The 25,791-nt window shown below is 34.3% G+C and overlaps 1 long non-coding RNA gene across 3 annotated transcripts in view; it reads right to left on the bottom strand.

Annotated features, from left to right (window-relative positions):
• LOC144229231 (uncharacterized) overlaps positions 1-25,791 on the bottom strand; it is a 294,216-nt gene that overhangs the window by 44,635 nt on the left and 223,790 nt on the right. For 2 of the 3 annotated variants that reach the window (XR_013334413.1, XR_013334414.1), the window contains one exon: positions 17,551-17,624. The exons of the other annotated variant lie outside the window; for it this stretch is intronic. This is a non-coding gene — a long non-coding RNA (uncharacterized LOC144229231). The remainder of the gene's footprint in view (positions 1-17,550; positions 17,625-25,791) is intronic. 3 annotated transcript variants of the gene reach the window in all.

The following is a 25,791-nucleotide window of genomic DNA, read 5'->3' on the forward strand; positions in this document are numbered from 1 at the left end:
TACTACAAATTTAAAAAAAATAACATATATTGACTGTAGTACAACTTAAAGAGATTCATTCACTGTCTGTTGCAGAGCAAACTGTTCATTCTTTGAGAGGAATAATTTGCCATCTGTATTTAGGAGCCTTAAAGATGTTCACCTCCTTTGACCCAGAAATCTACCCAAGGAAAACTATTCTAAGAAATTAAAGCCAAATTTTAAGACTCTTTTTCTGTAATACTGAACAGAAAAAAACTTAGGAGGGCTATAAATGCCTACCAGAATATTAGTTATCCTTTAAAATGTTTGTTAAAAAGTTTGAAATTACTTGAGTTTGTAAATATTGAGAGAAAAAATACTCTGATTCAAAGTTAGAATTACATTATGGTTACATAATATAATTTTTTAAAGATATATGCTTCTAAATGCACATATATCTAAAATATAGCTTTAAAGTAAATAATATGGATGTGCTTAACATGGATAAGACTACAAATATATTATTATAAGACTTGAAATAGTGCTAGGGTTTAAAAGCAGGTTTTGGAAACAAGTCATATGTCTAGCACATAATAAGTAATAACTGATAAATTGCTGGTATTATTTTAAGTTGATTTTTGGAAAAAAAACTGAAAGAAATCTAAGCAAAAATGTAGTTCATTAATATGATTGGATAGTGAGCATGTAACTAAATTTTTTTCTTCAAGTTAAAATTTTCTAGAAAGAGAAACATTACTTCTGAAGAAAAATTAAACTTTATTTATGGTGAAATATATAATGTTAAAAACACATCATTTTTCTCCCACTTCTCAAATGAAAATCATAGTAACTTAGGTTGTTCATTATGGTCACTTTTTTTAACAATTACTCTAAACTGAGAATGCCAGTTCAGTGTAACCTATAATGAAAATTGTATGCATTAGGGGCACCTGGGTGGCTCAGTCGGTTGAGCGGCTGACTTCAGCTCAGGTCATGATCTCACAGTTCGTGGATTCGAGCCCCATATTGGGCTCTGTGCTGACAGCTCAGAGCCTGGAGCCTGCTTTGGATTCTGTGTGTCCCTCTCTCTCTGCCCCTCCCCCACTCATGCTGTGTTTCTCTCTGTCTCAATAATAAATAAACATTTAAAAAGAAAAGAAAATTGTATGCATTAAACTGATTGAATGTACAGTTATAAAAGTCCTTGTCCCCCACCCATAAATCAACCCAGAAGAGCCTACTTTCCTTGGGAATCAGCATTACTTAACTATGTGTAACTATAAGAAAAACCTATTGTTATATGACTATGAACATTTAGAAAGAACACAAAATTATTGTTATTAAAGTTCTATTTAATTATAAATTTGAGTAATAGTTATTGATTAGAAGTCTGAAGTACCCAGTCAAGAAGTTTTTATCACAAAGTAGTATGATCACAGCCTGAGTACCTTCTCAGACATGATTCTAAGTCACAGTTGGTTATGAGGTGAGTACAGCTGGCAAAAACAATGACTTGCACAGTAAAGCTATGCTTCTTACAGAGTGAGCATCAAATCAAAGCTGTGATCAAAGCAAAGTTATGCTAACCTAAAAAATAAAATACCAATTAAATGCATGCTTATAAGTAAAATCTCAGGTGAACCTAAGGAAAGCAGAATTCCAGGCATTATTAACCACAAGTAGAATAGAGAAAATAACAACAAAGCTTGTTCTATTTAGGCAAAGCTTAAACAATTTTAATTTGAGGGTTATTCAATTTTAAACTAGATACATGATTCAGAAGTAGTTATCTGTGACATGAGAAGACCAATTACTGTAACTATAAAATTAATATCAGTTGTTAATAATAATTTCAGTGTTTACAAAATTAAATGAGATTGAAACATTCAAATAACTATTTACATCAGTCTTGTATATGGTGCTTTTGTCTCAAATGTTGCATTCTCATCTGGCCTGTCTCACTCTGCAAGGGTCTCAACTTCTTTTGAGATTCAGTCCAACAGTCATTGACAGAGAATGTGGATTGGCACATGTAATATTCAAAACTACAAATGATGTCAATGTGGAAGTCACTAAATGTTGAATACAGAATGCTAACCCCATCATTTTATGTGATACTCTGAGATTAAGGGAATGTATCTGATTAAGATGACAGAATTAATTAGTAGAAGTGCAAGCAATTCCTTTGAAATCCAGTCCAGTGTGCTCTTTGCATAGAATGATGCATATAAGGATTGTATATATGACCCAAAATAGAAGCTCATTTCAGCCTTTCCTTTATTAAAACAAGCAGATAAGAAAACACGAAAACACAAAACCTCTCCAGACTCAAGTTGCTCCAACAGACCCAAGGAATTGTCTATTCTCATTGATCTATCTCCTAATCACTATTTTCTTCTCAACTCATTCTGAAATTGCTCTTTTCAAGGTCATTAATAACTTCCCTTTTGCCATATCATGGTCATTAAAGAATGATCTTCCACCCCAGATCTCAGCAGTATTAGATACAATGGTTTATTTTTTCCCTGAAACACTTTCCTGGCTTGACTTTTGTGGATACACATTCTTCTGTTTTGTTCTTTTGCCTAAGAGGACATTTCTTTTTAGTGTGGTAAGTAAATACGTAAACAGAATAGTTTTGAACTGTTTTGAAATATAGATGGAATTTTTATAGGCAGTTGGGAGAGGGTGTAGAATTCCATTTGGAGGTATTTTTTGTATTTCAGAGCAAATGGCAGAGAGATTAGCAAGGGTTCAATATTTATTTCTGAATTCATGTTTGTTAATTAAGTTGAAAATTTTTTTCAAAGAAAATATCAACAATATTCTACTTCATTTCTGAGAAGAGAAAGAATTAAAATACTTCAAAGATAGGACAGATACACTTAACCTTACTTAATGTCAAGGAGAAATGCAAATTTAAATGCATTTCATCCAATTTTTATTTTCCCCCAAATGACACTCTAAATAGCTCAGAAATACTAAATTGTGCCAGGTTGTTAAAATGATAATTATAGTTTCATTATCATATAAAATGAAACACAGGAAATACCATACACATATATACAAGTACTAAGAGGGAGAAATGGACAGAATGTTACCTACAAATGTCTAAATTAAAAGTAAACTTCTGATGTATGTTTGATTCTCACTTGACTCATGTGTCACTTTAACTCTTGCATCTAGTAGTTGGTTAGTAAATATGTAAAGGGTCACTAGAATTATAGGAAAGAACACTTAAAAACAGAATTACAGAATACCATAGACCCAGTTCTTATTTTCTGACGGTAAGCATTTCATTAATGGGAGGAAAATTCTCACCATCTTTACAATTATTACTTAAATGAAGGAACTGATTTCGATTATTGAATTCAAATTACTGTGAGTCCAATCCAACTAATTTGTCACTGTATTAAATATTGATGAGTACAAGAATGACTATTCCCAGGCCCCCTGTACTAAGACAATGAAAGGGCAAAGTATATAATAAAGTTCAAGGTAATGAAGGAACTGTTTAGATTGTTTGAGCTTACAACTTGGAAAAACAACTTTTCTTTTTATTAAATGTAAAATAAATTTCTAAGCTTTTCAAAAATTGCAAACTGAAGGACGTCTGGGTGGCTCAGTCAGTTAAGCATTCAACTTCAGCCCAGGTCACGATCTCGAGGTCTGTGAGTTGGAGCCCTGCGTGGGACTCTGTGCTGTCAGCTTAGAGCCTGCAGCTTGCATTGAATTCTCTGTCTCCCTCTCTCTCTCTGCCCCTCTCCCACTCATGCTCTTTTGCACTTTCACTTTCTCTTTCCTTCTCTCAAAAATAAACATTAAAAAGATTGTAAATTAAGATAGTTTTTCCCTGTTGGTTATCTGAAATATAGGAGCTGGTTGATAAGTATTATATCAAACAAAACAATGAAATGAGAGGTTTCATTGTAGGAGAATAGGTCAACTTGGTTGGCCTATGACCCCTACGCAAAGAGGTACCTGCTTGCATGGTCTTCACTAAGTGATAAGAAGCACTTAGGTGAGGCAGGCAAGATACCTCTCTGCTGACTCTCCATAGACCTCTAGTAAAACCCATTCACTCAAAGACTCTGGAAAGGCATTTTGGAGCTGAGCCTCTCCAAACGGAGTTTTCCAGTGAGAAGCAGTTCAGAAATCTATGCTCAAGCTCTACTCCTCCTTAACGCCCCCCCCCAAATTACACTTAAAATTTGCAAAGGTGACTTATTTTCTGAGTGGGAATAATCTTCAAAAATGGTTACAAAATTAAAAGGATTATGAATGACTTAGAAATTCTTAATGTATCTTAAAAATATGATATTTTACACACACACACACACCAAATTAATCTAACTTCTGATGGATCTGGTCAAGTTTTGAAACCACAATTAGTGTGATCTATTCCTCATAACTTCTATTCTTAGTTTTCAGCCATTACTAAAGAGGGAAATGAGACTTTTATTGTCTTTCTACCAATAATTCAAGCCATATAAGGACTGTTATTATCAGTGATAATCAACAAATCATGTGCTATGCACCAATTTAAAATGGGAAATGGGAACGCCTGGGTGGCTCAGTTGGTAAAGCACCTGACTCTTGATTTTGGCAAAGGTTCTCATGGTTTTCACAGTTCATGAGACTGAGCCCTGCATCAGGCTCTGTGCTAAAAGTGGGGAGCCTGCTTGGGATTCTCTCTCCTCTCTCTGCCCCTCTGTCACTCATGTGCTCTAAATAAACAAACAAACAAACACTAAAAATATTTTTAAAATAAAAAAAATAAAATGGGAAATAAAAGATACACACAATCAGGAGCAATCTCTGAATGTTACCAGGAAGGACTGGTGATTTCTATTACATTTCACAGATTAGCATTTTTGGTTTAATGGCCTCCCCAAAAGTAAGATGCTTGATTTTATGAGCAAACTGAGAAGGGTTTCATCTCTCAAGAAGTTTCCCCAAAGCTGAAATGACTAATACATAAAGTCATGCTGCTGTTTAATTGATTTACAATGAGAAATATGCCTCTCCTGGGGGGTGGCATAACCACACAGTCAAATGTGGGCAAGAGCCAGTTTCTACTCAGATGGATGCTTGTCAGGCATGAGATCAGAACAAGGGAAGAGAGATTAATGCAGGTAATTATGACATCCAGCTGAGACTGAAATAATCTTGCCAATGGGACTGGGACACTGAAAATCCCTTGAATAGGATTCCCTAACCTTAGATAACGATAGGCATGCCAACATGTTAATGGTTTGGTTTATTTTTGTTTGTTTTGTTTAATTTTTTTAATGTTTTATTTCAGAGAGACAGGATGAGCAGGGAAGGGTTAGAGGGGGCGGGGGGAGATACAGAATCTGAAGCAGGCTCCAGGCTCTGAGCCGGCTGTCAGCACAAAGCCTGATGAGCTCAAACCCACGACCTGTGAGATCATGACCTGAGCTGAAGTCGGACACTTAACCGACTGAGCCACCCAGGTGCCCCTTAATGGTTTGTTTTTTAAGCCATGAATGAAAAATCTTCTCTTTAGTAGATACTCTTTCTTTAGACATATTATATTTTATTAAGAATCTAGTTTTATTTGACTATGAGTCTTTGTCTCTTCTAGGCTATGCACCTATCCTTTCAGATAGGTGTGCATACTTATTTGAGTAACCCTCATAAGGTAATTTTGTTATCTTCTTTCAGAAGCTCCTGAGAAACTACCCATTCTCATCCTCAAGAGCTCACCATTCATTTTTTTTTTTACAAATAGTTTATTGTCAAATTAGTTTCCACATAACACTCAGTGCTCATCCCCACAAGTGTCCTCCTCCATGCCCATCCCCCCTCCCCCCCACATCCATCAGTCCTCAGTTTTTGTCAGCATTCAAGAGTCTTTCATGGTTTGCCTCTCTCCTTTTCCCCCACCATTTCCGCCCTTCTTCTCCCCCTTGTTCCTCCGTCAAGTTCCTCCTAATCCTCCTATACGTGCAAACATATGATATTTGTCCTTCTCTGCCTGACTTATTTCGCTCAGCATAACACCCTCAAGGTCCATCCACGTTGCTACACATGGCCAGATTTCATTCTTTCTCATTGCCATGTAGTATTCCATGGTATAGATAAACCACATCTTCTTGATCCATTCGTCCGTTGATGGACACTTAGGCTCTTTCCATGTTTTAGCTATTGTGGAGAGTGCTGCTATGAACATTGGGGTACATGTGCTCCTATGCATCAGCATTTCTGTATCCCTTGGGTAAATTCCTAGCAGTGCTATTGCTGGGTCATAGGGGAGTTCTATTGTTAGTTTCCTTAGGAACCTCCACACTGTTTTCCAGAGGGGCTGTACCAGTTTACATTCCCACCAACAGTGTAGGAGGGTGCCCGTTTCTCCACATCCTCGCCAGCATCTAGAGTTCATCAAGATTAAAAGCTTCTGCACAGCCAAGGAAACAACCCACAAAACTAATAGGCAACCAACGGAATGGGAAAAGATAGTTGCAAATGACATATCAGATAAAGGGTTAATATCCAGAATCTATAAGGAACTCACCAAACTACACGCCCGAAACACAAACAACCCAGTGAAGAAATGGGCAGAAGATATGAACAGACACTTCTCCAAAGAGGACATCCAGATGGCCAACAGACACATGAAACGATGCTCAGCATCCCTCCTCATCAGGGAAATACAAATCAAAACCACACTGAGATACCATCTCACGCCAGTCAGAGTGGCTAAAACGAGCAAATAAGAGCTCACCATTAATGCCCCATTGGAGCACACAGTACAATGACCTTCACTACAAGATAACATGACTTCTTTTTGTTTAATCATTAATCATTGACACGTGATTTATTTAAAGTGCTATTTTAGGGCAAACATCGTTCTATCATCTATGATCGGGATACAGCAAGAACCAGATGGCTAAAGCTCCCACCTCACAGACTTAATATTCCAATTGGACGTACAGATAGGCAGTGAGGCAGGGAGGGAGGCAGGCAGGCAAGATAGCATGACTTCTAATATGTAATCTTAGTCATATTTGAAAATTGTAGGGCCACGTTCCAGGTAAAACCGCAAGTTTTTTATGTCCTTTTAACTTACTTATGGTTATGAAATGAATAAAATTCATATGCTAAAAACCTAATTCCCAGTTGATGGTATTTGAAGATGGGGTCTTTGGGAGGTAATTAGGGTCAGATGTGATCATGAGGGTGTGGCCCTCATGGTGGTACTAGTGACTTGTAAAAAGATACAATCTAAAGGCAAGCTTGAATGACTTGCAAATATTTGTAATATATTTATCTGGCAAAAGGTTCATATCTGGAATATATAAAGAATTGTCATAGATCAATAATAAAAGGAAAAAACAATCTAATAAAAAATGAATGAGAGTTGAAACAGGCAGTTTGCAGAAGTTCTATAAATGGCCAATAATCACATAAACATGAGTTCAACATCATTAGTCATCAGGAAATGTAAATTAAAACCAAAATTGAATGTCACCCTAATAGAAGAGATTTAAAAAGGGTTGGAAATAGCCAACTTTAGAAGATAAAAGTGGTGAACTCTCATACTTTGCTGATGGGAGTGGGAAATGATATAATCACTTTGGAAGATTGTTTCTGAGTTCCTCACACAGTTATAGATATACCTACTTTATCATCCGGTAGTTCCATCCTGGAATATTTATTTGAGAGAAATAAAAACACATATCCACAAAGTGATTCATACAAGAATATCCTTAACAGTTTTATACAAAATAGCAAAAAGTGGAAATGCCCTAAATATCCATCACTAGGTGAATGTTATATTCATACAATAAACATTTACTCATCAATAAAAAGCCAAAGAAACTAGTAATACAGTACCATAGACGAATGTCAGAAATGTTGAAAAATGGATACAATGGAACTTTTTGAGTGATGGCAACATTCTGTATTCTGGTAGGGGGTGAATATTTTTTGTCAAAACTCATCAAATTGTATTTACATCAAATTTTAAAAAATTGGAGGCAAGAAGTAAGACACTGAAGAGTGAAAAACTAAATACAATTTTATGAAGTTCTAAAGCAGGTAAAACTAAATTATTAGTGAATGAAATTAGAAAAGATTTTGGCCGGGGTAGAAGGGATTGACGGTGAGGAGCTAGGGGACTTTCTAGGGTTAGGCTACTGCTGTAGATCTTCACTGGGATGGAAGTTACATGGGAGTTCACATTTTTCAAAACTAATTGAATTGTGAATGAAAATTTGCCAATTTTTATCATACATATAAATAAGAACAAAAAAAGTCAATTGTTTTCCATATGAATATCCAATTCGACCCAACACTATTTATTGAAAAGCTCACTGTTTTCTCATTACACATCAAGTAATCTTATGAGTAGATCTATCTTTAGACTCTGCTATTCCATTGGTTTTTCTATTTTTATGCTAAGAGTACCCTGTCTAAATTATTGTTGCTTTATAATAAGCCAGCATATCTGATAGTGTGTGTTCTCAAACATCTTTTCTTCCAGATTTATCTTTGCCACTCTTGTGATTTTAAATTTCCATATACACTTTAATTTACACACAGCTTACACACAATTTACACACAGACACACATATTGGTGTTGCATGAAATCTATAGATCAATTTGGGTTGAATTATAATCTTCATAATACAGAGTCTTCAAATCCATAGCTATTTGGATCTTCTTTAACTACTTTGAGTATTGCTTTGTGGTCTTCCTATATAGAAATCTGTCATACTTTTCTCAGATTCATTCCTAAGTATTTTATGTTTTGTGAGCCTATTGTAAATGCTATCATATTTTAAATGACATTTTGCAGTTGTTTGTTAATGAAATTATATTGATAGATATTTTTCTATCACAATCTAGAAGACTTGCTAAATTTCACATCAATTATTGTTAATGCTCATATTTTATACTTTTTATATTCATACACATAAAATTTTTAAATATTTTTAATGTTTATTCTTGAGAGAGAGAGACAAACCAAGGGCAGAGGAGGGGCAGAGTGAGAGAGAGACACAGAATCTGAAGCAGGCTCCAGGTATCAAGCTGTCAGCACAGAGACCCACCTCATGAACCATGAGATCATGACCTGAGCTGAAGCCGAACACCTAACCAACTGAGCCACCCAGGTGCCCCTACCCATATAAAACTTTTTCTGATTGCATGTCATCTGCAAATAATAACAGTTTTATATCTTTTATATGTGTCTTATCATATGATAATAATAACTGTGAATATCTAGATATCAGAGTGAAAAGAAGAATTTCATAAACCACTTTAATTTTACCTATATTTTCTTGCCACTGTGAAGCGTTATGGATTGGAGGGACATGTGGACACCAAGAATAGTAGTCCTACATATTGGACTCTGTATATAAATAACTCTTGCGTGCATCTCAAAATCTAAAAATTAAGAGCTAACAGTAAATTGTTTAAATACCCATTTATTTTCATTGTCATTGTTAATAAATACCGACTTACTTTCTGTCTTGGTTTTTTATTGTTGTCACAACAAATTACCACAAATTCACTGACTTAACGACAGTACAAATTTATGATCTCATAATTCTGTAAATCAGAAGTCTCAGTTGGGGCGCCTGGGTGGCCAGCTGGTAAAGCCTCAGACTTTGGCTCAGGTCATGATCCAATGGTTTGAGTGGGTTCAAGCCTGGCATCCGGCTCTGTGCTGACAGCTCAGAGCCTGAAGCCTACTTCGGATTCTGTTTCCCTCTCTCTCTGTGCCTTCCCCTTTCATGCTCTGTCTCTCTCTCTCTTTAAAAAAAAAAAAATTTTTTTTTAATTTAAAAAAGAAGGCTGAGTTCACTCCATAAAGCCAAGGTCAAAGTGTGAGTGGGTGGGCTGCCATGAGGAAGCTCATTCAGGTTACAGGCAGATTCCAGTTCCTTGTGATTTCAGAACTGAGCTCCCAGTTGCCTCTCAGGCTGTTAGCTGCTGATCAGCAATGACTGCTAAAGATCTCACTTTGATCCTTCCATGTGAGCTCCTCCACCTCAGAAGCAGCAATGGTACATTTCATTCTCCAGTTTGGAATCTTTCTAGCTCTCCTTTTTGTCTCATTGCATCTCATTTCTCTATAGAGCTTGAGAAAGTTCCCTGCATTTAAGGACACAGAGGATTATGTTGGGTGGGTTTACCTAGACAGTTCAGAATAATCTCTCTATTTTAAGGTCAATAACTTTATTCACATCTTCAAAGTCCCTTTTGCCATATAATATAACATATTTCAGGCATTATAGGGACATCCTTGGGGTTGGCAGGGCATCATTAAGACTATTTCATTTTTTTTCAGTTTCTTTCAGAAGCTTAAGGGACTGGCCTTTTCCCTCATCGAATGAAGTGCTTTTATGATTCTTTTTCTTTTAATGTTTTTTATTTATTTCTGAGAGAGGCAGCGTGAACAGGAGAGTGTCAGAGAGAGGGGGAGACACAGAATCTGAAACAGTCTCCAGGCTCTGAGCTGGATGTCAGCACAGAGCCCAACACGGGGCTCGAACCCACCAACAGTGAGATCATGACCTGAGCCCAAGTCAGACGCTCAACCGACTGAGCCACCCAGGTGCCCCTTTTATTATTCTTTCCAGGAAGGACTTATTTTTTTCCATAGCAATGTCATACCTTATACATTTCTGCTACATTATCTACATCTATCATTCTGTTATTGTCTCCCCAACTGTATTAAATCTGCACTCTCTTAGTATCAATGCTCCTTTATGTTTTCCCTGTGGAATGGTCTGGTTTTACTTGTTTTTTCCCTTTAGTCTTTAAAGTAGAGCCAGTCAAATTATCTATCTACAATTCCAGATGTTCTCTCTATATTTAGATGTTTCCATCAAACATAAATGATTATGACAAACACCATGTAAATAAATTACCACTATCATTACATAGCAAACAGATGAGCTACTTCTCAGCAAACTAAGTTGTTCAATCAGTATATTGAGAATTATATGTTTATATGTTTATAATGTTGTCTTTTTTTGGTTCATCTCCTTATATTTTTGTGCATCTGCTTAATATGATTTACTTAAACATGGGGTTTTGTGTGGGGGGGAATACAATTGCTTAGCACTTTCTGGAATGGTTTATGTAACATCACTGCTTTTTCCAAAGATCACAAGGAGTGGGAGGCTTCAGATGCACACTGCTGCTTCTTCTACATTATTATTGACTTTCTGACATCCAAAGGGCAATTGGCTCTTCTTTCTATTTTGACTTATTCAGCACAGGAGTTCTACTTTTTCCAAATTATAAATGTGCTTTTTCTTTTCTTACAGCGTGTTTTCTAATAAGTATACACTTACAGGTGTATACTTACAGGTATATTCTTGTAAATTATGACTTTCAGCTTTTAAAATGGAATGTATATATTTGTCTACAATTAACTCTAAGAGCACCTCTGGTCCTTATATTGAAAACTGACAAAACATCAACAAAATTAATTTTAGAACAAATGAATGCTGTGGTTACATACAATGTTATAATAAAGGACTGAATGGGAAAATGTTAATCAAGAATTCAGTTGCATATGGAAGTAATTAATCCTATTATTTAGGAGTTCTATATTGTCAGCCCTAAATTAGCCATTTTCTGTTTGACTGTATAGATATGTTTCATAAGTCAAAGTACAAAGAGGAAGTTCTCTTATATTCTAGCTATTCAAATTATAATTGGTTATAGAATTCTAAGAGAAATATAAAATAAGAGATTTTATAAAAGAAATATAAAAATAAGAGAAATATAAAATAAGAGATTTTACAGATTGATGTTAAGAGAACATAAATTGGCTGAATGCAGGGATGCCTGGGTGCTCAGACAGTGAAGCATCTGACTCTTGGTTTTGGCTCAGGCCACAATCTAACAGTTTCCTGAGTTCAAGTCCTATGTTGGGGCTCTGCCTGGGAGTCTCTGTCTCCTTCTCTCTTGGCCCCTCCCCCCCACGCTGTCTCTGTCTCTCTCAAAATAAATAAATAAACTTTAAAAAAAAAATCAGCAGAATACAGGTAGCTAGACCCTTCATCCCCACCCCCACATCCCGTCATTACTTATGCACTTGAATCATTAATTTATGTATCTGGATCTTAAGGTCTTATCTGTAAGACGGGCATAATAATTTCCTGTCTAAAGATGGAAAGTTTGTGCAAACATGGAATTTCTTGAATACAAAAAAAGACAAAAGTCATATAGTCAATTTGTCTAAGTGACACAACTTTTTTCCAAAACATCAAATTCAATTCTATAAAACTTTAGACTTGCATATACTGTTCACACCAGGCATAAGCCTTCATGTATTCAAGTAATCCTAATGAACAATAACTAACAAAGCTTGAAAGATGTAACAAAACATAATCCGTTAAAGAAATGGTAGAGAAACACTGGGAAAACTGCATTACCTGAAAGAAGGCAGGGCCTTTGTTCCTTATAACAAGTATGAGAAAAATTGTATCTCAGGAGTATACTGTTGTCATAATATTGAAACAAAATAATAAGAGATGGATTCCTGTAGTAAGTTAAATTGAATCAAGATCAAATTGCTTGGCAATTTCCATAGCAGAAAACATTTGAACTATTTAAACTAATTTACATATTTACTTCTAAATGTGTATTTATATGATATGGTATCTCTGATCTCTTAAAACATTCTTTAAAAAGTTAGAGCTTACTTCACTAAACTTTGTAATATTTCTAATTTATCATCTTCCCATCATGTTCTTTTTCATGCTATTTCAAGCTTATTAATATCCACATATAAAAAAGTCAAGTTGTAAATAAAATAGAGACATGCCTAGATAAGGATAGAAGGATAAAAGATAAAGAAAATCCTCGGGGCACCAATCATAATCCAGTGGGTGTGAGAATTAAAGAGAATTTCTGTGAGGCATAGTGTTCCCAAAATGTAAAATGGTGTGCCCTCAGTACCAAAGTCATAACATTTGATTAAAAAATGTTCCAGATGAACTTTAATTAGAACTACTCATGCTTCCATTTAACAAAATCTCCCACCCTTTCTACTCTATACTTTTTAACCATATCTCAAATATATCTACCATTACTCAAGATGAATAACCAAAAAGAACATAAAATAAGACCTATGCATAGATACTGGAGCAAAAACACGGCGGTGAAGAGTGGAGAAAACACCAGCAAATGGAAATATTGTAATATATATTAAAAATTTAGTTTAAATTATTTGAAACAAAGATAAATAAATGTATGAATCATGATCACAAATAACTTGCAAATATTATCATCACTGGCAAGGTTAAAAAAGTAAAAATATAATGGAAAATAATTGGAATGTCAAGGCACAAATAAGGTAGAGGTAAATGTGTATTCAATTCCTTTCATTTCATACCAGAAAACAGTAGATATCTGCTCCAAACTGAAAAAAGTATTTTAAGAAAGCAAAATTAATTACCTGTATCTGCTAGTTTTTCTCATATATTTTTACTGTTAGAGAGGTATTTTAGAAATGAATCTTTCTTATTCATTGTAAGGAAAACATTACCCAAAGAGCAATTGATGAGCTTAATTTCAGTTACTTTCTCTTCTAAATGCCACAAAATAAAACTTCTGTACGCTGGTAATGTAATTATTGTATTTAGTCAAATTATTCTACCTATTTATGCAAAGAAATGTATATGCAAAGAAAAAAGGCTAGAATTACACTCACCAAATGTTAATATTTATTTCTAGGTTATGAAGTTTTCTCATGATATATCTCCTTATAATTTCCTTTACCCCTGCATTTTATATAATCATAAAATACAAAGGTGGTTTTTTTTAGAACAAAATCTATGTTTTATTCATTTTTGAATCTTCTTATAACAGTCAAATGCCTTACAAAAATGTAATAGCTAAAAAAAACCTATGTTGGGGCTGCTGGATGCCTCAGTGTTATTGAACATCTGACTCTGCGTTTCAGCTCAGGTCATGATCTCATAGTATCTTTGGTTCGAGCCCCAGATAAGGCTCTGTGCTGGCAGATCAGAGCCTGCTTGGGATTCTCTCTCCCTCTCTCTCTGTCCCTCTGCCACTTGTGCTGTCTCTGTCTCTCTCAGAATAAATAAACTTTAAAAATATCTATGCTGAATTAAGTTACAGATATGTGTACAATACTTTACAATTCTTATTACATTAGTAACAGATATTAGCATTTCCAGAAAACAAGTAAAATTTTATACTGAATAAACTTTTTATCTTTGTGCTATCTTTGAGGGAAATTTATGGTTTTTATTTTTAATTCCAGTGTCATTTAACATACAGTATCATATTCATTTCAGGTGTACAATATAGTGACTCAATAATTCCATATATTACTAAGCACTTATCAAGATAAGTGTGCTCCTAATATCCTTCATTTATTTCATCCTTCCCTGTACCCATCAAAAATACAAAGTTTTTTTAAACTATCTTAATAGGATAAAAATGACCAGTTTTAAACAACTTTTTTTAATGTTTATCCATTTAGTTTTGAGAGAGAGAGAGAGAGAACAAAGGGGCCAGGCAGAGAGAGAGAGGAAGACACAGAATTTGAAATAGGATCCAGGCTCTGAGCTGTCAGCACAGAGCCTGATGCGGGGCTCAAACCCATGAGTGTTGAAATCATGACCTGAGCTGAAGTTGAATGTTTAATGACAGAGCCACCCAGGAGCCTCTTAAACAACTTTTAGCTGAGTGAATATTCATAAACTTTCAGAATCATATAAAACATTCTTGACTTACATAAATCAACTCTTATGCCTAATTTAAACTGGCTGTGAAATAGACATGCCTTCCTATATCTGAACTAAAGGTCCTCTAAGCCCAGGATTTGCTGCTTCGAACATGACATGAACCCTTGACAGCTGCTGAATGTCTTCAGAATTTTGTATAAATGCATCACGTTATGCTTACAATTAACCACCAACTCAATGAATTACTATTACAGAAGGGATCAGTCTGATTTCTCTTAAGCTTCTAAAATTGTCATCTATAAAAACTAGAATACAGAAATATTCATTTTTCAGATTACATTGTAGTGAAGATGAGTCACAATCCACTATAAACAAACCGGAAGGCAGGAGTCCAACAGAGATGCCAAATGTTCATACTTTGTGCTTCAGGCGTCCCTAAAAGTCGGCCAGTAATCAGTCAATCAGAAACTCATGATTAATTTAAAATGAAGTAAGGGTAACTGAATTTCAGGAAAACCAGCAAATTGGTCTTCGCTTTTTCTCTGAGTTTCTCTACAGTTTTGAATTTTCTAATCACTTGATAATAGTGTTTTAAAACATCAAGAGGTAAGCATAAAATGTAAAAAAAAAAAGTTTATCTCTTTTATTAGTCACAGCTCAAAAGTTTTGCATATGTTTATTTTATTTATTTATTAAATTTTTTAATGTTTCTTTTTTTTTTTTACAAATAGTTTATTGTCAAGTTGGTTTCCATATAACACCCAGTGCTCATCCCCACATATATGTTTAAGGAATATAGCAAATACACATAAAAATAGAATGTGTTATAATATAAATAATAGGGATTTACACAGTCTGGTTGTACATGGGAACTTTTCAATTACTTAATTTTTTTGAGAAAAAATACACCAGCTAAGTCACACCACAGGCTGGCTATTGGTACAGCTGAGAACCCTAGAAACCCCAGAGCCAAAAGGCAGTGGAATATGCTGGTTTTAGCACTTCAGTTCTATGAACCACGGAAGGCTGTTGAGGTCAATTTCAAAGAGATGCATGTTTTCAAGCAATCTCCTTTCATGGCATAATAAGCCTCACTGATACTCATTTACAAATAAAAATAATGAAGAAATTTCAAATTTTTATAAAAATAATAATTTATCTTTCAGTGCCTAAACCAAGCCAGTGAGTCACTGACTTTGTGTAAAAATAGTTGCTTTAATCAAGGTATGATCATCAGCTACCAGTTTTTGTTAGACATAATCAATAAGTAAAACAAAACACACACATGTCTACAGATAAAACTATTGGTCAATGGAACCAAATATATATGTTAGGAATTTAGTCCCAAATTAAACATTATTGTACTCTTGATTACATTTGACTATATGTACATTCCTAAGTTATACACAGCATTTATTAAAATGATATAGAACATACTTTATGAACAAGAAAACAGAAAATCCAAATGCCATGTCTCTACTAAACCTACTACTTTGCTTCTTCACAAGATACTATTTTAAAAATGAACAAATTTAAAATAACTACCCATAAAGTGCTTCTATTCAGCTTAATCAGAATAGAAACAAATGAATATTTGAATTTTTAAAGTAAATGCAAAAGACATGGACCCATTTAAAGAAATAAAATCAACCAAGCATTCAAACTGCACAAGTTTTCCACCTTCTTTAAAATGACCTCATCATGATTTTATTTTATATTCGGCATTCCAAGTCAAAGCCTCTCAAGGTGACTATTTCCTTTGCCTCTCTACATCTATAAACTTTCTCTGCATACAGTTTGGGGCTCTCAGAATATTTGTTGAACACATTAATGCTGTTTGTACAATACCTATGATTGGTAAACACAATACCACACATATTTAGAAGACTTTGCCCTGTTTGCCCTCAAGATAAGTCGCAGCAGGCAGTGATGTTGCAAGAATGATAAAACAGTCTAATGTGTCCTCATTAGATAACACACATGCACTCATAAAAGAATAAAGAGCAAAAATATATGGTTTCCATTTGCTGGACTAAATGAGACTCTCTTAATATTGTAATTATTTGCATAATTTTTGTTATATTTAAATTTGTTCTATATTGGCTAAAGTCTTTAAAATGGATCAACATTTGGGGCACCTGGGTGGCTTAATCAGTTAAGCATCCAACTTCAGCTCAGTTTATGATCTCACAGTTTGTGAGTTTGAGCTCCACTTTGGGGTCTGTGCTAAGAGCTCAGACCTTGGAGCCTGTTTTGGATTCTGTGTCTCCCTCCCTCTCTGCTCCTCCCCCAGTCACACTCTGTCTCTCTCTCTCTCAAAAAGAAATAAACATAAAAATATTTTTTAAAAAGTAAAAAAATAAAAAATAAATAAAATGGATTAACATTCAGAAAATTTATCTTTTTATTAAGGTGACTGTCTTAAATGTTTAATTTGTTACATATATAAATGTAACCATAGAAAAAGACATTACAACAATCAATAAATACATTTATAAGCATATTTAGAAAAACATGATTTTCCTGGAACTGTCAGTATAGAAACTATAAAATAAAAAACTCTAACCCATAATTTATAATGTAAATAATGATAATACTGCCTGTGTAAAGACTAAAATTAAGTCTCATAGTTTTATATTTTATCTATCCAGTAAAGCTGCATAAATATTACTTAAATTATAATTATCTCCCTGATGTAAGAGTTTACTTGTGCCACATTTTAAGTATGACATAAGAAATTATAGAAAGGAAAATGAAATACTTTCAATTCCTAAAATATATAGATTTTTTTTGCTGTAATACATTCATAGATAGCACTTTTTCTTGTAATTAATTAACATTTGATTGAATTTCCTAATATTACAGTTCTGTTAACATACAAAACCTGTATAATTTGTGCAGTCTTTTTCCCATCAGGCATGAATGTAATTATCCCTTATCTTTCGACACACCCAAGCCCTGTAAATATAATTACAAATTTTATGTTTACTCAAGCATAAAAAAACTCCTAGAATTAATATTGTATTTATCCTCTTTCCTTTGTCAGTTATTAAAATGCACCAGGGTTTTCTTGAATTCACCCTCCATGCCTACAATTTCTAGCTAGAATTAATTTTTACCTTGATTTTCAAACTTTAACAAAGGCGCTTACATGTATTCAGACTTCAGGCAGTTGTTAGAAGTTTTTGCTTCTGACATTCATAAAGACTGAATTTGGATGAAATCTTAAAAACCAAAAAATTTTAAGTATTAAAATTAATTTGGAAGACCATCTTTAATCAATGTACCAAAGCACACCACTTGGAAAATATATATATTTCAAAAATTGTCCTATGGAAACTTGGGTGTCTTTATTTCCTAATATCTCAATATGAAACTATAAAGTATACATTAAGTGATAATAAAAGTCATCATAAAAGGCCATTTCATCGCAAGATGGATAACCCATTATTTTTAACATTTTTTTTTAAAATTTCAAGTGTTCAGTAAGTCAGTCGTATCCTAATAGCAATAGCCCTATGTGATCCTATAAATTCTGAAGCCTAAGGAATTTTGATGAAAATTGAAAGATGGTCTCTTTTTATCTGGGAAACAATATAATTATTCAATAGATGGGATCTGCAGAAACTAAGTGCCAGCCTTCATGTTTGTCCTGCTGTTGGCTGGTTGGTTTTACTGATAACTCTTCATTCTGCATTAAATATAGGAAAACCGATATTTTTGATATTAGCCTCCCCGAATTTGCAAATTAACAAGACGTAAATAATGACCAACTCCTGGGATAGAACTTGCTCAAGAGGAAGTATTAGTTATATCTAAGCTATAACTTATTTCCGTGGATTTGTTTAATTTATATTAACATGTAGTGTTTTCTATGGATTTAAACCACACATTCTATAGAATCATATATATATATTGGTTATTGACCCTAAAGTCTATAATTTTCACTTATATTTCAAAAAATTGATAAAAACCTATAGAAGTTTATATGTGCCAGATACATTTCAAAGCAGTTTATAAATAATACTCATATTAGTCTTCATAACAGTATCAACTCCATTTTACATATAAGCAAACTGAGGCACAGAAAGGTTATATAAGTTTCTTAAGGTCACACAGCTATGAAGTAATAAAGTGGGTTTCAGAAAGGGGTATTATGGTTTTGAGAGTCCATAAACTCTATTCTTTTCTCTGTGTCAAAGATGAAACAGAACTCTGTCCTGTATATTGTCTCAAAGGCACTAATAATGTTGTTTCTAGCTGTTTGCTCACTAGTTATTCACATTACACTAATATTTTATGCCCTTGTTATTTTACTCCTTCTGAAAGTAGTAAATAGAGTACAAAGGGGATATCTGTACTGTAGTATGGGCCAATCTGCTTTTAGATTTATTTTAACAAAAATCATTGTGGAGATAATGATAACAGAGTAGAATTAATCTAATAGTTACATTTGCATTGTGATAGAAAAGACATCAATATATCTCAAATCAAATGTATTCTGTGGTTTTCTGATACAGTTATGATGCTAATGAGATGGATGGATCCTATCTACTAGAAAATACCCTTGCCTAGAAACCTCTAAAACCAAAACTTTGCCATCTTTCTCCTTTCCTGAGGAGCAATTTTAGCAATTAAGTATTTCCATGAAAGAAAAACTTCTAATAATTTGAAATCAACACAAGAAGTAATCTATCATTGGAGCATTCATAAATTGTGATATTAAAATCACTCAACTACTTGAAGTTCATAATTTTTGTCACAACTTCTTCTAAGTTGTTCAATTTGTTGGCATATAGTTTTTCATAGTATTCCCTGATAATTGCTCATATTTATGAGGGGTTGGTTGTAATCAGTCCATTTTCATTCATGATTTTGTCTATTTGAGTGCTCTTTCTTTTCTTTTTGAGAAGCCTGGCTGAGGTTTGTCAATTTTATTTTTTCAAAAAACCAACTCTTGGTTTTGTTGATATGTTCATCTGTTACTTTGGTTTCTATATTGTTTATTTCTGCCCTGATTTTTATTATTTCTCTTCTTCTACTGGGTTTGGGGTGTTCTCGTTGCTCTCCCTCTAGTTCCTTTAGGTGCGCTGTTAGATTTTGCACTTGCGCTTTTTCTAATTTTTGAAATAGGCCTGGAGTGCAATGTACTTTCCTTTTAGGACTGCTTTTGCCGCATCCCATAGGGTTTGGATTGTTGTATTCTCATTTTCATTTCTTTCCATATATTTTTTAAGTTCTTCTCTAATTGCCTGATTGGTCCATTTGTTCTTAAGTAGGGTGTTCTTTAGCCTCCATGTTTTTAGAGGTTTTCCAGACTTCTTCCTGTGATTGATTTCAAGTTTCAGAGCATTGTGATCTGAAAGTGTGCATGGTATGATCTCAATTCTTTTGTATTTATTGAGGGCTGCTTTATGTCCCAGTATGTGATCTATCTTGGAGAATGTGCCATGCGCACTTGAGAAGAAAGTGAATTCCATAGCCTCAGGATGTAGAGTTCTAAATATATCTGTCAAATACATCTGGTCCAATGTGTCATTTAAGTCCATTGTGTCTTTATTGATTTTCTGTCTAGTTGATCTGTCCATTGCTGTAAATGGAGCATTAAAGTCCCCTGCTATTAGCACGTTCTTATCGATGAGTGTTTCTGTTTGTGATTGTTTTATGTATTTAAGTGCTCCCATATTTGGTCCGTAGACATTTATAATTGTTAGTTCTTCCTGATGGATAGACCCTTTAATTATTATATAATGCCCTTCTTCATCCCTTGTTACACTCTTTATTTTAAAGTCCAGTTTGTCTGATATAAGTACAGCTACTCTAGCTTTCTTTTGACTTCCAGTAGCATGATAGATATTTCTCCATCCCCTTACTTTCAATATGTGGGTGTCTTCCTGTCTAAAATGAGTTTCTTGTAGACAGAAAATATATGGATTTTTTTTTTTTAAATCCATTCTGCTACCTTAGGTCTTTTGATTGGGGCATTTAGTCCAATTACATTCAGTGTTATTATTGAAATATATGGGTTTAGAATCTTTGTGTCATTTGTGGGATTCATGCTTGTGGTGTGTCTCTAGCATATTGCATTCCTTGCCACATTTCCCTCAGAGAGTCCCCGTCAGAATTTCTTATAGAGCTGGTTTAGTGATGACAAATTCTTTCAATTTTTGTTTCTTTGGAAAGACTTTTATCTCTCCTTCTATTTTGAATGACAGGCTTGCTGGATAGAGGATTCTTGGCTGCATACTTTTTCTGTTCATCACATTGAAGATCTCCTGCCATTGCTTTCTGGCCTGCCAAGTTTCAGTAGATAGGTTTCCCTTTGTATGTTAGGGCCCTTTTCTCCCTAGCTGCTTTCATAATTCTCTCTTTTTCCTTATATTTTGCCATTTTCACTATGATATGTCGTGCAGAAGATTGATTCAAATTACGTCTGAGAGGAGTTCTCTTTGCCTCTTGAATTTCAATATCTACTTCCCTCCCCAGGTTCGGGAAGTTCTGTGCAATAATTTGTTCCAGGACTCCTTCAGCACCTTTCCCTCTCTCTTCCTCTTCTGGGATTCCTATGACATGGATATTGTTCCATTTGATTGTATCACTGAGCTCTTGAGCTCTCCTTTCATGTTCCTGGATCAATTTATCTCTTTTTTTCTCAGTTTCTTCTTTTTCTATAATTGTGTCTTCTAAATCACTTATTCTCCTTTCTGCCTCTTCAATCCGTGCATTGGACGCCTCCAGTTTATTATGTATCTCATTTATCNGGCTTGCTGGATAGAGGATTCTTGGCTGCATACTTTTTCTGTTCATCACATTGAAGATCTCCTGCCATTGCTTTCTGGCCTGCCAAGTTTCAGTAGATAGGTTTCCCTTTGTATGTTAGGGCCCTTTTCTCCCTAGCTGCTTTCATAATTCTCTCTTTTTCCTTATATTTTGCCATTTTCACTATGATATGTCGTGCAGAAGATTGATTCAAATTACGTCTGAGAGGAGTTCTCTTTGCCTCTTGAATTTCAATATCTACTTCCCTCCCCAGGTTCGGGAAGTTCTGTGCAATAATTTGTTCCAGGACTCCTTCAGCACCTTTCCCTCTCTCTTCCTCTTCTGGGATTCCTATGACATGGATATTGTTCCATTTGATTGTATCACTGAGCTCTTGAGCTCTCCTTTCATGTTCCTGGATCAATTTATCTCTCTTTTTCTCAGTTTCTTCTTTTTCTATAATTGTGTCTTCTAAATCACTTATTCTCTTTTCTGCCTCTTCAATCTGTGAATTGGACGGCTCCAGTTTATTATGTATCTCATTTATCGCATTTTTAATTCATCATACCTATATTTAAGCTCCATGGTGATTGTAGCCATAGTTTCTTTGATGTCCTCTATGCTTTCTTCAAGCCCAGTGATTAATTTTATGATTATTGTTCTAAATTCTTGTTCAGTTATGTTGCTTATATCTGTTTTGAGCAGTTCTTTAGCTGTCAATTCTTCCTGGAATTTCTTTGGAGGAGAGCTCTTTCGTTTGGTCATTTTGGTTAGCTTTCTCTCTCTTGTTAGTTTTAAAAGCTTGTTATGTTCTCTGCACCTGTGAGCGCTGCTGTACCCAAGAAGGTTTTTTGACTGCCTAGGGCCTATCCATTCAGAAAGTGTTCTTTGAATGGTATCTCTTGGTTTCTCTTGTTGAGACCTTGGTTATTTTATTTTCCTACTCATAGTGGTATTTGGGACTCTCCACCATGTGCACTTTGGCTTGTTTCTTGAGGTAGCCCTTCCAGGAGCTGGAGTGGGAGAGACCTCACCTTTCTGCATTGCTTTCTTGGTTGAAGATCAATTGAACATATATGTGTAAACCTATTTCTGTCTCAACTATTCTGTTCCATTAATCTTTAATTCTCCTTTCATACACTATCAAAGCACTATCTTGATTATGCTAGTTTCACAGTAAGTCATAATATTAGAATATGCCTTCCAATATTGTTCTTTAAAATTTCTTTTGTTATTCTAGATCCTTTCCACTTCCGTATAGATCTAGAAATCAGCTTGTCAGTATGTTTTTAAAAAGTCTACTAGGAATTTCATTATGATTGCATTAATCAGTTTGAAGAGAACTGGCATTTTTATAACACTGAGTTTTACAATTCATGAATAGGATTTATCTCTCAGTTTATTTAGGTCTTTCATTTTCCTTAACCATATTTTGTGGCTTTCACTATAATAAACTTGAGTGACTTTTGCTAGGTTTATTTCACGGTATTTTATGAGTTTAAAAGATTATTTTTTAATTTAAATAATATTTTGAGTGGAATTGTTTTCATTTTATTTCATTTTCTGAGTGCTGCAGGAATATAAAATGATGTTAATTTTTGTATATTAATTTTCTGTTCTTGCAAAAAACCTTGCAAAATTCACTAGTAATTGCTGTAGATTCCTTGGGATCTAGTTAACAAACATACAATTATAAAACAGGGACAGTTTTATTTATTTCTTTTTAAAAATTTTTTAATGTTTATTATTATTGAGACAGAGAGAAACACAGCATGAGTTGGGGAGGGGCAGAATGAGAGGGAGACACAGAATCTGAAGCAGGCTCCAGGCTCCTAGTTGTCAGCACAGGGCCCGATGGAGGGCTCGAACCCACGAACTGTGAGATCATGACCTGAGCCGAAGTTGGTCGCTCAACCCACTGAGCCACCCAGGCGTCCCTTATTTATTTCTTTAAATCTCTATGTTTTTATTTATTCTTCTTGCTGTTTGGCAACATTTAAGACTCTTAGTGCAAAATTAAATAAAAATGATAAAAGTGATGAAAAGAGCCACTCTTGATTAATTTTTCCCAGGTTTTGGAAGAAAGCATTCAGTCTGTCACCATTAACTATGACTATATTTTTTCATACTCTTTATCAGCATAAGGAAATTCCCTTTTATTTTTAATTTGCTAAGTGCTGTTTATTATGAATGGAGGTTGAGTTTTGTCAAATGCTTTTTCTGCATCTTGAAATTATTCTGTGGATTTTCTTCTTCATTCTCTTACAAAAGTTATTAACATAGATACATTTTCAAATGTAAAGCCAATCTTGCATTGCTGAGGTAAGTCTTATTGATCATGGTATATCAGTTTTATTTTTTTGAATTTGATTTGCTAGAATTTGTTAGGAATTTTTATATCTATCTTCATGAGGATACCAATTTATGACCTTCTTTTTCTATGTCTTTGTCAGGGTTTGCTACTACAGTTAACAGTTATGTTATTAGAGGTATGTTATTAGAATTAGGCATTGTAAATTAGTTTCACAATATTCCCTCCTCATTTTTTTTTGGAAAAAATTTTTGGGTAATTTGTTTAAGATTGGCATTGTTCTCTCCTTCACTTACAGAATTCATAAGTAAAACCATCTGGGACTGAAGTTTTCTTTTTAGAGACTGTTTTGCTAATGAATTCCATTTATTTAATAAACAATGGCTTTATGTTTTTATTTTTTATGTCAGCTTTGAATCTTGCATCACTTTGTTTTTTTTAAGTTTATTCATTTTGGGGGGACAGAATGATAGGGGGAGAAGCAGACAGGTAGACACAGAATCCAAAGCAAGCTCCAGGCTCTGGACTATCAACACAGAGCCCCAAAACAGGCTCTAACCCATGAGCCATGAGATCACGACCAGAGCCAAAGTTGGATGCTCAACCATTGAGTCACTCAGCTGCCCTGACTCTTGCATTTTTTAAGGAACTTATCCATTTCATGTAAGTTTCTTGATCAGCCCTACTGAAGGTGTGTCAATATTGTTGATATTTATAAAGAACTAATGCTAATTTTTGGATTGATTATTTTCTCCATGTTTATCTACCTTCTTGACTGTTCCCCTTACATTTATACTTTTCTTCCTTCTGCTTACTTCGATTTCACTTTGCTCTTCAGTTTCTTGCTTCATGAAGAAGAGATTTTTGGCCATTAATTTTGGGCCTTTCTTCTTTTTAACTTGTGTAAAGCTATATATTCCCCCTTAAGTATTTGATTTTGTAGCAACTAACAGTATTTTGATATGTTGTATATTCTTGTCATCCACTAGAAAAAATATTTTCTAATATTCTTCTAATTTATTTCTTGACCAATTATTTATTTTGATGTGTTGTATTTAATGTTTTCCTGAGTCAGTTATTGTTAATCATTTCTAAATAAGTTCCATTGTAGCCACATAGTAGACTGTGAACGTATATATTTTTTGAACTTCCCTTTTAAAATACATGAGAATAGTCAATGTATGTCAGAGGTATTTGATGTTGAATGTAAAATGAAAACTACCTTGTTTACAGAGTCAACTCTCACATATTAATATTTGATATTGCAGGAGTGGAAGTAGACCCAGATTAAATGTTAGCTGAATGAGTAATCAATTAACTTTTGCTCTCCTGTAAGGGGTTTGTCATGAAGTATAATGAGTACAGTTTCATAATTTTTGTTTTTATGTTTTGAGTGATGGTCAGGCATAGGGAACAGGATAAAACTGTTGTTGACTTTTATATTTTCCAAAATAGTCAATGCTACAGGAGGAACTGCCTGCACTTGGTCTTTTTCAGGGATGGCTTGAAGCCCACAACACTTTGAAGCCACTAATTTCATAGCATATGCTGAAACCATAAGGGACTTATTAAATATATAGATATCTTCCACTGTAAAGAAAAATGGCTTTTACATACAGAAATCGTTATTTGAAGATCTTGTCATAAAAAGGAGGAAAAATCCTTTTAAATTGCTCGTTGGCCTCCACAGTGTTACTAATGAAAAACATTACTTGTCTTTAAATAAATAAATGCCTGCTACTAAATTTCCTGAGGCACTGCTATACAGGGTCACCCCAGCCCAAATGGAAAACAACTCCATCGCAAATCAATCTCTGTTCAGCAGACTGCTCCTTCATCTCCCCAAGGACCTATCCTCAGAAACTTCAATGGGAATATTGTGTATAACACCATAGCCACACTTTAAGTTAGACAATGCCAAGCTTACTCTCTAAAATTTGATGAAAATCATTTATCATTCCCTGATATGGTAAGTGACATATAGAAGGGTTTTCTTTTCTAGATAGGAAAAGAAATATACCTTAATAAGAAGGGTATGTTATTTAGTATTAAAAC

This window comes from Crocuta crocuta, unplaced genomic scaffold (assembly GCF_008692635.1).
Source record: "Crocuta crocuta isolate KB4526 unplaced genomic scaffold, BGI_CrCroc_1.0 scaffold163, whole genome shotgun sequence".
Taxonomy (NCBI): domain Eukaryota; kingdom Metazoa; phylum Chordata; class Mammalia; order Carnivora; family Hyaenidae; genus Crocuta; species Crocuta crocuta.